Source organism: Haplochromis burtoni, unplaced genomic scaffold, assembly GCF_018398535.1.
Source record: "Haplochromis burtoni strain Fernald_Lab_line unplaced genomic scaffold, NCSU_Asbu1 Contig_592, whole genome shotgun sequence".
Lineage (NCBI taxonomy): Eukaryota > Metazoa > Chordata > Actinopteri > Cichliformes > Cichlidae > Haplochromis > Haplochromis burtoni.
In genome coordinates this window covers 106394-118355 of record NW_024582953.1, presented here as the reverse complement: position 1 = coordinate 118355, position 11962 = coordinate 106394, and the positions used below count along the sequence as shown (strand labels likewise).

Sequence of the window (11962 nt, the reverse complement as noted above, 5' to 3'; positions counted from 1 at the left end):
ACACACACACAGACACACAGACACACACACAGAGGCACAGACACACACACAGAGGCACAGAGTTAATTTGCATACTTTGCATTTCAAGTTCCAGAGAAAACAAACTCACTGCAACATTTGTTCTCAGAATTAACACAAGACATGGAAATAAGTCCGAACGTTCCTCGTGAGGATTCATGATCAGCGGGGGAAGCCTCGGCGCCCCCACAGACGAGCTGGAGGCCAAATCTAACAGTTAAGCGCCCAAAACCAACAATCGGCACAAACACGAGCTCATGTTAACCTGTTCTGTACAAAGCTAGCAGCGAGACACTCCAGAGTGATGCTGAAGCAGCGTCACAGCTTGATTTTCAAGTAACAAAAGCTGGAACAGGCTCGTGCATTTCTAACCACATTTGTTCCAGCACAACGTCTTGATGCACGCTCAGTCATCCAGGTAAGCAAATCCACAAAAGTCCCAACTGTTTGGGATTCCTGCACAACATTAAAAAGCCTCTGGTTTCAGTCACGTTTCAGGATACAAGTTTTCATCTGCCTCACTTGTTCTCCTTTCTTCTCTACCTGATCCCATCCCCGGTGTCCTCCTCTGTCACACCAACCCTTTTTCTCCTGCCTGGCAGCTCCATCTTTTTGTTCAACATGTCCAGTCTCCCCTCTCTGCACGCGTCCAAACCATCTCAGCCTCGCCTCTAACTTTGAGCTGTCCCTCTGGTGGGTTTGTCCTTCTTCAGCCTCCTGTTACATCACAGCAGGTCTCACTCCTGTCTTGTAAACCTTCCTTTTCACTCTTGCTGCTTTCACACATCACCCCTGACACTCGTCTGCCTTCACTACCTCATTCGTATTGATTTGCATTGACATATTCTGGTCTTAAAGGATGAAAAACTGCTTTTTGAGGGTGGAACAGTTGGTGGAATAAATCTGGACCTGACTACAGTTCAAGTCCAACACGACTGTTTTGATGTTTAAAATGTGTTTTTGATTTAAAACACAGACATGTCTCTTGTTCCTGGGTAGGAAGTGTTCTTCTTGTCTGGGAGGCAGAAGGAGAGTCATTAATATCTATTTGCAAAAACTTTGCTTTTGTGACCCATAATTTAATTTGTAATTACATTTACAAATGTCACTGTCATCGTAACAAAGACAAAGTCTGCCTGAGAGACACTCTTTAACCCAATGGTCCTTTTGCAATCAGGCTTTAAAAGTTAATGCAAAATCTTGCAAAGGGTTATGATTAAAAGCCACCTGGTTATGTTTAAGCAATAAAAACACTCAGAGTTTGAGTGGACAAACAAATTTGCCAGTTTGTCTCCAGGAAAACAAAAAAACAGATTTTCAGTCCCTGAGGTCTGGCTGTCCAGAAGTAGAGTCTATCAGCTGTATTCTTATATTTAAATGGGTTAGTGAAAGAAAGATGGTCCGCGTGTTCTCCTGATTAACACAGAGATTCGAGCAGACAGGTACACGTCAATGTACTTCTGATATTTTGTTAAGCAGCACATGCAAATGTGATGCTGCTGCTTAAAGCTGTAATTAGTAGCGTAATAAATGACTTTTAAAGCAGTGCAAATACACCGATCAGCATGACATCAGGTGAGGTGAATAACGCTGACTCTCCATCATTGTACATCAGGGAGAAAGTGAACATTTTGTCCTCTAAGTTGGTGTGTGAAGCAGGAAAAACAGACAAGCGTGAAGATGTGAGCGAGTTTGACAAAAGGCCAAACTGTGACGCCTTCTTCTCTGAAGCTGCAGGTCCTGTGGGCTGTTCCCGATCTGCAGGGTCAGTATCTGTCAAAAAGTGGACCAAGGAAGGAACAGCAGGGAACCAGCGGCACGGTCATGAGCAGCCAAGGCTCATTGATGCACGGGTGAAGGCTTGCCTGTGTGGTCTGATCCAACAGAGAGCCAATGTAGCTCAAAGTTCATGCAGGATCACAGTTCGGTGCAGTCCAGTCCATGCTGACCACTGTCCACCTCCAAAACCACAGACAACAGACAGGTGAGCATCAGGACTGGACCACGAAGAAACAGAAGAAGGAGTTCTGGTCTGAGGAGCCACGTTTCTTTTACATCACATGATGGCCGGATGAGTGTGTTGCTTATCTGGGGAACACCTGCCGCCAGGATGCACTATGGGAAGGAGGCAAGGATGCAGAGGCAGCGTAATGCTTTAAGCAACGTTCTGCCCAAACATCGACACGTACCATCCTCCTAAGCACCGATGCAGAACATGTACACACTTTCATGGAAATGGTATTCCCCGATGGCTGTGGCCTCTTTCAGCAGGAAAATGAGCCTGGCCACAAAAAAAGTGGTTCAGGGATGGTGTGAGGAGCACAGCAGTGAGTTTCTAAGGCCTGAACAGAGGGTTTAGAGGATGCTGATCCACAGCACACATTCAGGAGTCTAGAGGAGTGCGTGCCTTTACGGGTCAGGGTTGTGTTGGCAGCAAAAGGGAGACCAACACAATATTAGGACGGAATGCCTGAAATCTGAGTGTTAAGTACTTTGTTACAAAGTAATGCATTATTTGTTACAAAGTAATGCATTACTTTGTAACAAAGTAAAGAGAGTTTGAGTTCTGAGCGTAACACTGAAACAAACTGGGGAAGTAAAAACACAGAAAACAACTGCAGAAAATTATTAAAATAAGTGTTTAAAAAGCACTTTGAGTGAATAAAGCCCAGGTTAAAGCATCAAATATACACAAGCACTCAAAACTGTCTTTACAAATCTAGGCTGCTGACATTTTCTGAGTATACACATCATAACATTTGCTAAACAAAGGTTGTATAAAGTCCACTTAACTCTTTTTTTCTGCTTTGATATATTAAGTTCGTGTGACTTTGTTCATGTTGACACTATTTCATCTTTTTAGGCCAGTTTTTAAAGTAAAGGCGACTCTGATTCACCTTTTTTGAATTTTTGGATGGAGTTAAAGTTCACCCCTGACGACCTGCTCACGCCTCGCCCTTTAAAGCCGAACGCTCGGCTGTGTGAAACACGACACCCTTAGTGTCAACTTCAGCCGTGTGTTTTGGATTTGAGCCACTGCAGCAGTTAATCTGAACCGTCGCTGCAAAACGAAAACAGAAAAGCGTCTCCTGATCTCCATACCGCAATCTGTAATTATTGGATTATCTGACCGCAGACTGCCTCAGTGTCCTTAAAACACCGTTACCTGATTCATTTCTGTCACTTTTAAGCCAAAACTTCCAAATATCTTCTGGCTTGAACAACTCAAGTATGAAAATTTACTTCTTTTCTTTCTTATTTTTGACTTTTCTGACATTACATAGAAAAACCCACCTGAGCAAACCGTCTACATGTTAATCAGCAATGAAAGCAACCATGCTGCAGCTCACGCATCTGCAACTGATGCATCAGACCCAGGATCCATGAAGTTTTCACACCCGAAAAGAAAACAAGAACAAGAAAAACAATAACGTTTCACCAAGAAGATAAACAAAGTTGGTTTATCCTGTCGATGCTCAAACGTCCCTACACGTCTTCAGAATAAGCAGACAAAAATGACCAGTTTGTTTTGTAAAGCCGGCCTCCTTCCATCATAAACAAAGAGCAGAGAAACGTCCTCCCACCAGCCGAGCCCTGATCCTCCACATCTCAGTGCAGTGAGCGAAACTTTATATTATTCAGAGACATGCAAATGTTACAAAACGGGAGTTTGCATATATTGAAATGATTTAAATGTAATTTTAGATGATGACCTTGCCTAGTTTGCTTAAAGCCTTGCTTAAATGCTCCTGTATGGAGTAGTTACAGGACACAGGTGGGACACGTGCCCCTCCACAGTTATTTAGAGCACAATTATCTCGTTTCAAAGACAACATGAGAGGAGCAGAGGGAGGTGTATAACCACAAAGGAGCCATGAGGGAAAAGGAGGAGGAGGACATCTGATATCACATTTACTCTGGTGATTTTAGTGAGTTTGGTCTGAGTGTTTCAGAAGCTGCTCATCTGCTGCGATTTACGCACACGGCCGTCTGTAAGGTTTACAGAGGAAGACAGAAAAATCCAGCGAACACAACTCTGTTGGGTGAAAACGGCTTGTTTGTGTCAGAGGAGAATGACGAGAGTAACTCAAATCATCACAACTAAGTTATGCAGAGGAGCAGGTGTGAACGCACAGCATGCCGAACCTTCAGCAGCAGAAGACCACACCTGCAGGCAAGCACAGGAAATGTGGACCAAAATCTTTGAGGGATGTTTCCAGCAACTTGTTGAATCTGATTCACAAAGAGTCAGTTCAGCTGGTCTGAGCAAAGTGTACCTAATGATGTGGCTTATAGGTGTATATATCTATGGTTCCTGCTGAGAGCTGTTACCTTCCAGAGTGCACAGAGATCAAAATGAATGAATTCATCATCGATGTGAATATGTGACGCATTTCAGCTTCAAGTGAGGAGCAGCTGCATATTTAGACGAGTTTCCCATCATGAACTTGTCATTTGTCTACTTCCGCAACTTTTCACAGTTTTTACAGGAACTGGCATGTTGGTGTGGCAAGGAGAATGGGAAGTAGGGTGGAAATATATTTGTCAGTTTAGTTTTTGAACATTATTAGTTTTGACTTCTTGCAATTTTCCTCTTTCCTCACGTCTTGGAGTGAAGCCTGGCTAACAGAGCTATTGTAGAAAGATTTACTGCAGCTGAGAGACTTGAGACAAAAACCGAAGCATTGATTCAGCAGGGATTATTTTAAATGACAGAAGTTGTTAATTTTTCAGCAGAATGTTGCATTGTTATTGTGCCGGATTTTTGAGTTTTGTTGCTGCTGTAAACTTCCCCAGAAAACGACTGAATCTCAAAGGTTCCCGCAGGAGCATCCACCTGGCTTCATTTATAGTCACATTACAGTAATTTGCAGTAACAAAAAAGGTGCTTTGGCTCTGTTAGAGTAGATAAGTGCTAAAGAAAGCCACACCTGTGATAGCGGTTATAGTCAGGTAACAAACATGTCATATCTTACATAAATATGTACTTTTACCCACAGCAGGTCTCAAAATCCCAGAGCCACGTTTTCCGACCTTGATGTCTGTCACCGACTTTTAAAGCCAATCTTTCACATTTCCTATAAATGTGCTATAAAGTGGGCCGCATATATGTTACAGAGCAGAGCACATGTTATGATCACAGTTTAGCTGTGACTTTGTTAGCTTTGTTTTACTCGGTTCAGTTTTTTAAATTAGTCTTTTTATTTCTTTGTTTTTGTTTGCTGCTGGGATTTTCCCTTAAATAAAACACTCGAGTGTGCAGTAACACTGCTAAACTGACATTGTTGTTGTTGAATGCCCCCTCGGTTTCTCGTAGGTAACTTTTCATGCAGCAAGAGTGCAAACACTCTGCAGGTTTTTCTTACTTCCTTTACTGTCCGAAGTGTGGCCTGAAAAACCACAGAGGTCCCGGTGTGGTTCCAGGAGGTCCCCCAGCAAAAAATAGCTTTCTATTAGTGTAACAAGAATGATAGTTTTATATTCATATTGTGCTATTTTGCAGCTCTCTGGCTGGGAGCCCTTATTGTACCCGTGATGTTATTTCTAGTGTTCAGCGCAGTAACTGTTAATAGTGCACAATTTAATCTTAAACCCAGCTTTAGCACAGTTTTACTTGTTTTGTATTATTTCACACAGTAACGACTGTCCCCCAGCCTCCAGCAGCCACGTTTTGGGTTGTTGTTGTTTTACAGTTTTTAATCTTGTAACACTGAATTGTTTTTTCTCTGTAAGCCAGAGAAGCAGAGACACAGAGGGCTACAAGACATACGGGTGAACATGGAAGTGAACTGTGAGCTGGCAGCTGAGCAGAACACAAACACCTCATTAGATGACAAGAACTGAAACTTGATTAATGTAAAGATAAGATTCTACCAGAAAAACAAAATTAGAAAAGAAATAATTGCACAACTAAAAGACGACTAATGCACCTCTTTATTTTTATACATGCAGCACACAGCTGTGGTCAGATGTTCACAGCAATGAATTTCATGGTCAATTTAGGTGTTTGATGATTCTTTGAGCTGTTTTTGGTGGAACAGCATACGTCTCTAAGAATTGGGGGAATAAGTTTGAATTTATTTCAGATTTTCTCTCATCTAAGGGGCTTAAATATATAATTAAATGTCTATTAGCTAGTTTTACTTTAACCAGGTGCTTTGGGTAAGCATCAGCAAGCTTCTGGCATCATTCCTGCTGCTCAAAATGACCACGACATTAACGTCCATAATGAGTGTCTTTCAATCTCAGAATAATCCTTCTTTGTCTCACTGTGGCCTTGCTGTGGTCCCTCAGCCACCGCCTGTCTGAAATAAGTAGTTTTAGAAAAAACAAAACATTTTAGCTCCTCCTTAAAGGGTTAAGGCTTTCTTCTGATTGGCTGTCCGTTGTCAGCGCGGGGCAGGAGGGACTGCTCTGTCTGAGATGTCTGTATTAGAAATATCTTGTCTCTATTACATCATAAATATCTATTGTAGCCATAAAAATGGTAAAAACAGAGTGCTTCGAGTAGCTCGAAGCCCGAGCTTTTGGCTCACAGGGAATGCTTGAACATACACTGACTTGGCCGTATTCAATCTGCACATCCACCTCTGGAACAGCAGACATGTGAGAGGAAACAATGAGGAGGTCGGGTCGCCTATAAGGGTTTGAATACTCCTTTAAGCGCAGCAGCTGAGTTCTCTGGCAGACACAGAGTCCAGCAGCAGTGTTTTTCTCCTCCTGCATTTAGCTGATGATTAAAATTCAGGCATTTTAAAAGCATCCTCCCTTCACTTTCATATCAATATTCACTTAAAGATGCACACTGTTGTATTTATATTGATACAGCTAGCTATAACATGACCAAGTTCCACCCTTACTACTTCCTGACTGACTGATGGCTGTGAGGCCCACAAACTTACAGAAAAGATTCCCGGCGTACATGGAAACATCTCTAATTCAAAGCAAGTCAAAGACTCTGGGACATTAAGTCAGCTACTGGAAACAGTTATAAAATGAACTTATAAGAACAACATGCAGGAACAATAACATTTACTGCCAATAACAATGCAAAAGTGTCACATGGCTCTGTGCTTTCGTTTTGCTGTCCAGATGTGGCAACCACAGGGGCCCCAGTGTGGTTCCATGAGGCCCCTTTTTTCTTCTAGTGCAATAAATCCTGTGAAAACTGATCATGTTGAATGAAAATCTAACCGTCATTGATTTATTTACCATCACTTTTCACACAAAAAAGTCTGATTTGTGTAACTAACACGCCCGACCTAACAGAGGAATAAAACATTGCTTTCACCAACAACTTTGTGCCACCTTTGCAAATACACAACTCGATAACTAACATGTTTGTCTACGTTTTTATTTCTTTATTTTGTTTTGCTGTTCAAAGTGTGTAAGTGTGTAGGAATCCCACAGCACATCTACTAAACTACGTAAGAGTTTCTGTCAGATTTCTAAATAATTTCCTCTTGAGGTTTTCATTTCATCGAGTCATCATTGAGTTACGATGGACACTTTACATGGTTCGCCTTGTTATTAAGTCGTTATCCAAAAAAGTGGCAGGAAGAACCACATGAGCCCCAGTGTGGGTCCAGGAGGTTCCCCTGTAAGATGTTTATTTTCTAGCATCTGTACTCAATATAAACACAGTATTATTATTATGGAATATATGAACTGAAAATCTGTTTTTTGTTGTCTGACCAACAGTACAGAACTCAAAGATTAATATCCAGACAATCAACTAAACCATCACCTTCTGCTGAAACCAACAAATTTCAGTCACGTGTGTTTGAAGAAGGATTTAAATGACTGATGTGATTAAGCTAAACTGACCAGCCAACAAGATTAAAAACCCTGTGCTGTCCAAAATGTGGCCCGCTGAACCACAGGAGCCCCAGGATAAGTCCAGGAGGTCTCCCTGCAAAATATATTTCCTGGTAGATCACAATCTGCACTCTTGTGCACTCTATCGTTTTGACAAGGGAAAGATATCATAAGATATGTAGATAATTTCTTCAGTCTATCACTTTGTCTATCTTCAGTCTGCTTCAGCCTCAAAAATCCATCAAGAACTCCCAGAACTTGGTTTAAAGTCTGTAAACTCCATGTTTTATTATATGAATCATCCAGAGCTCAGTTTAACAGCAGAATGATTAAAAAAAACATAAAAACAACTTCTTTTATCAACTCGAACCGACAAATTTCTGCTTAAAAATGACAGGAATAACTCTGATATTACCCTGAAAGCGATTAGTCTCCATTTAGAACCAACGCGTGTAGTTTATCTGTGTGCACTGTATACAGTATACACGAGGAGCCTCTGCTCTTTGTTTGAAGTTCAGAAATGTGGAGATCAGGGCGCAATAAGGGCCAAGATCTTCTGGGAAGTCGCTTTTCTGGTTAAAATGGGAGCTGAGCGTGCGGCCAGAAGTAAGCTAAATTCACGCAAAACCACCACGCAGGCAGGTGCTCGTCCACGCACAGCGGGCAGATGCTGACATCTGGCCCGCAGCCTGTTAACTGAACGTGTCCGCCTCAGACGATGGTGGTGATAGCAATGAGCCACAGTGCACAGTGACAGTTAGGCCAGAGATCATACATGTGACTATAAAAAAGAAAAAAGAAAGATGGAGACAGGCCTTCACAGGGGAGAAATCTCACGATAATAACATTTTGAAGAATTGTCATGTCCACGTTGCGCGTAAAGCGCTTCGCTCGCCTACCTGCTGAAATGCTCGACGTCCTGCAGGTTATTCCCGCTGCCGTCCATCCGAAAGTGGGCGCATGTTTGGAAAGTCCGTTGCTGTGTTATCTGATGAGCGGCTCTGGGCTTTTTCAGCAGGGTCGACAGGCTCAAATGGGCGTGTGTGAAGCTTCACTTCCTCGTCTGACAGCGCAGGGGCTGCTGAGAAGTGCGCGTCACCCTTCCCCAGACAATAATTTCCCCGACCTCACCTCTATGATTATCCGCCCTCTGCGCCCACCGAGAGCCCAAAACGCAAAGTTGCAGTGCAAGACGGGCCCGTTTATGATGTGCAGGGGCTTGTGTGTGTCTGTGTGTGTGTCGCACTTTGTTTAGGATTTCATCACATCCTGGGCTTTCCTCCGCCGTAGATCCGGCCTTCGCAGCGGTTATGGAGTCCGTCGTCCTCCGCTGTGCCACCACCGTCTCACCTCCCGGGTCTGCGGTGGGAATCAGCCCGGCTCGGGGGCACCGTGTAGCGGCTGCAAGGGGCCTGGTTAGTCCGCTGCTGGAGAAATGCAATGGAAGTGCAGTCGTTGCAGGGCGGCAGATGCGAGACAGCACCACTCAGAGCTCAGGAGGACCGCAAAGACGCCGATATACAGCCGTGCATGCACGCTGCACACTGTAACACAGTTTATACCAGCGCAACAGCTCGATGTGTTACTGTGAGAGCAACACTGGGAGCAAAGACGCGGTCAGAGACGTCATTGAGGGGCACGAGGTGCTGAAAATGCTGTGAATCCAACAGTTCGCATTAGAAAAACTGCAGAACAGGTAAAGACGCATAAACTCTGGTAGATCTGCTCATGCAGTCCGAGCGATGTCGCTGATTTAATCCAGAATGTTGGCAACTCTTCGATATTGGCTCATTAAAATCACCCAAACTTGACAAAGGTTCCCATCCGACCACCTCAGGATCCGCCGATATTTTCCTTTTTACGTTACCTTCAGTATTTTTATGAAGCCATGCAAAAATACTGACGGTACAGTCCTAATATTTGCCTTCATATTATTAATATTTTCAGAGTTCATAGATTTGGGCTGAAATTTGGTGATTTTTAACTATTTTCCCTTCTGTGGTGTTCAGGATGTTTCAGCCTGAAGTGTAAAAACTGACCCTGTGACCCTCTGTGATCATGCAAGGATTCAGAACCTGAACTTGTTTGATCCATGTGATATGTCCAAAAGTCGCATAAGGAACAGGCGTGTCTCACAGTCGTAAGCTGTCCCACAAACTGTGACTACAGTCAAGCCAACACTGTTTTGCAAACTTTGCTGCCTCAGTTGTTATGTTTATATATTTCTGTCCTCTGAGTGTGACAAGCAGGAGCTTTGTCAGTATGAAAGTTGCATTAAAGACATTAAAGAGTGTGCGAGTCAGCTGATGTCACAGCAACTTCCAGTTTTAGCAACGTTACTTCAAAAGGAACTCATGTAGCCCTAAAATGGCCTCGCATGCAAAGAAATTCCTTCTGTGAATTTTCCACTTGAGAGAAACTGAATCATCACAAGCTTCACGAGAGCCGTCCAGCTGCTGCGAAGGCTTCAGCACGACGGAGCGCCGCCTCCTCCAGAGTGAGGCCGAGTCATCGTTCCAGACGTGAGCAGGCATGAGTGCGTCTGCAGGCACAGTGAGGCATCAAGGGACAGCAGAGAAGCCTCAAAGTTCAAGGAATCTGCAGGAAGTTCAAGGGGTAGCAGAGGGTTGGTGCACAGTTACTTTCTCTGATGAAGCCAACTTCTGTTTTGGAAATCTGGAAAAATCCTTTGTCTGTGGAAAATCCTGAGATTTGTGAGGCACGTTTACAGCCTGCCTCAAACATGGAGCATAAGTGAAAAGTGGCTCAGAGATCATTAGATCAGCATGTTGGATCCATGGTCAGGAAACCAAACCGTGGTGAATGATCAGTTCTTGGAAGCATGTAGACAAGCAGAAGTCCACAAACTGTGAAGAACTTGGAGCACTGATTACTGTCTGGAGGTCCTGTCCTGTCAGGTGCAGGTGTGGGCCGGCAGCTGGAGGAGTCTCTGTTTCCCAGGCTTTGCTAATCACACATGCCTTCATTTTCTCAGCAGTGAGCACTGTTTAAAGGTTGGGTCTTCCATCGCTGTCAGATTGTTGTCACTACAACAGTGCTAATCGCCCTCATGCTTAGAACAAGTTTTTGTGTCATGCTCTGCTTAACCTTTAGCTCTTATCTGCCTCCAGTAATTTTTCTAATGACCTTCCTCTGTTGTGGACATTCCTCCGTCCAAACCTGTTACTTCAATTTGTTATCATAAATTGTTATCACAGTAGCTACCAGCTATCCCAGGAATCCTCACCTGCAGTGTACCTGCCTGCCCGCTTTCCACAGCTCCTTCTCCCAGTCTCCTCTGGATTCCTCCGTCCCGTCAGGACATCCTCCACAGCCTCTAGATAAAGATAATACCAGCTCCACTTCTTCTTGGAACTAAGTTTGAATCTGAAACCTTCCTGTAATCAGAGAGTTACCTGCACAATCTCCTGCTGCTGTTTCCAGTGTCGTTAACTTCTAAAAACCTGTTAAATAAACCTTTTAGAACTGTTGTTAGCTTCTTTCAGGCCACTCATTTGGTCATTATGGCATTTAGGACTTCCAGAAGCTGTAAACACCGACTCTCTGCACAGAGTTCATTTGAACTGCTCTTTACCAAAGAATGTGAGCTTTGTGTCTGCAACAAATATTATCAAAATGTACATAATACAAGTTCTGATCTACTACGCCACGACATTCTTAATTAGCTATAAAAAGGAAGAAGAAAGTAGAACAGTAATAATTTACACAGCCTGCCATCTGATGGTTTTAATGCGTCAAGTTCAAAGTCAAGATTAAGACTTCCTGTTCACAGGATTCACCTTTGACCTTTTGTCAAGTTCACAAAAGCATCAGATTGAGAACTTCAGTTTGGCTTCATTTGAATATGTGTTTGCAAGTTTAACCAAATACCTTTCAGCCGTTTGACCATCGGCTAACTTCTTCTTCTTGTACAATAAACGAGTCATGTTCACAGACTCCAGCTTCCTCAGAATTAGCAGGAAGCTCTGTGGAGCATGACGAACTGTGCGATTCACTCAGAAAAGACGACGTTTTCCTGTTTGCCTTATTTTCTGCACACTTATTCAAACAAACCCACATTTTAATGACGCAGGAATCCATCCCACATCAGATTTATGACAGCAGC

General features: G+C 43.3%; 1 protein-coding gene across 3 annotated transcripts in view; it reads right to left on the bottom strand.

Annotated features, from left to right (window-relative positions):
- Positions 1-8861, bottom strand: part of si:ch211-230g15.5 (nascent polypeptide-associated complex subunit alpha, muscle-specific form) — a 24864-nt gene extending 16003 nt beyond the window's left edge. For all 3 annotated transcript variants that reach the window (XM_005948605.3, XM_005948606.3, XM_005948607.3), the window contains exon 1: positions 8736-8861. The gene's annotated coding sequence lies outside the window, so the exon portion shown is untranslated. The remainder of the gene's footprint in view (positions 1-8735) is intronic.
- Between the last annotated feature and the right edge of the window lie 3101 nt (positions 8862-11962).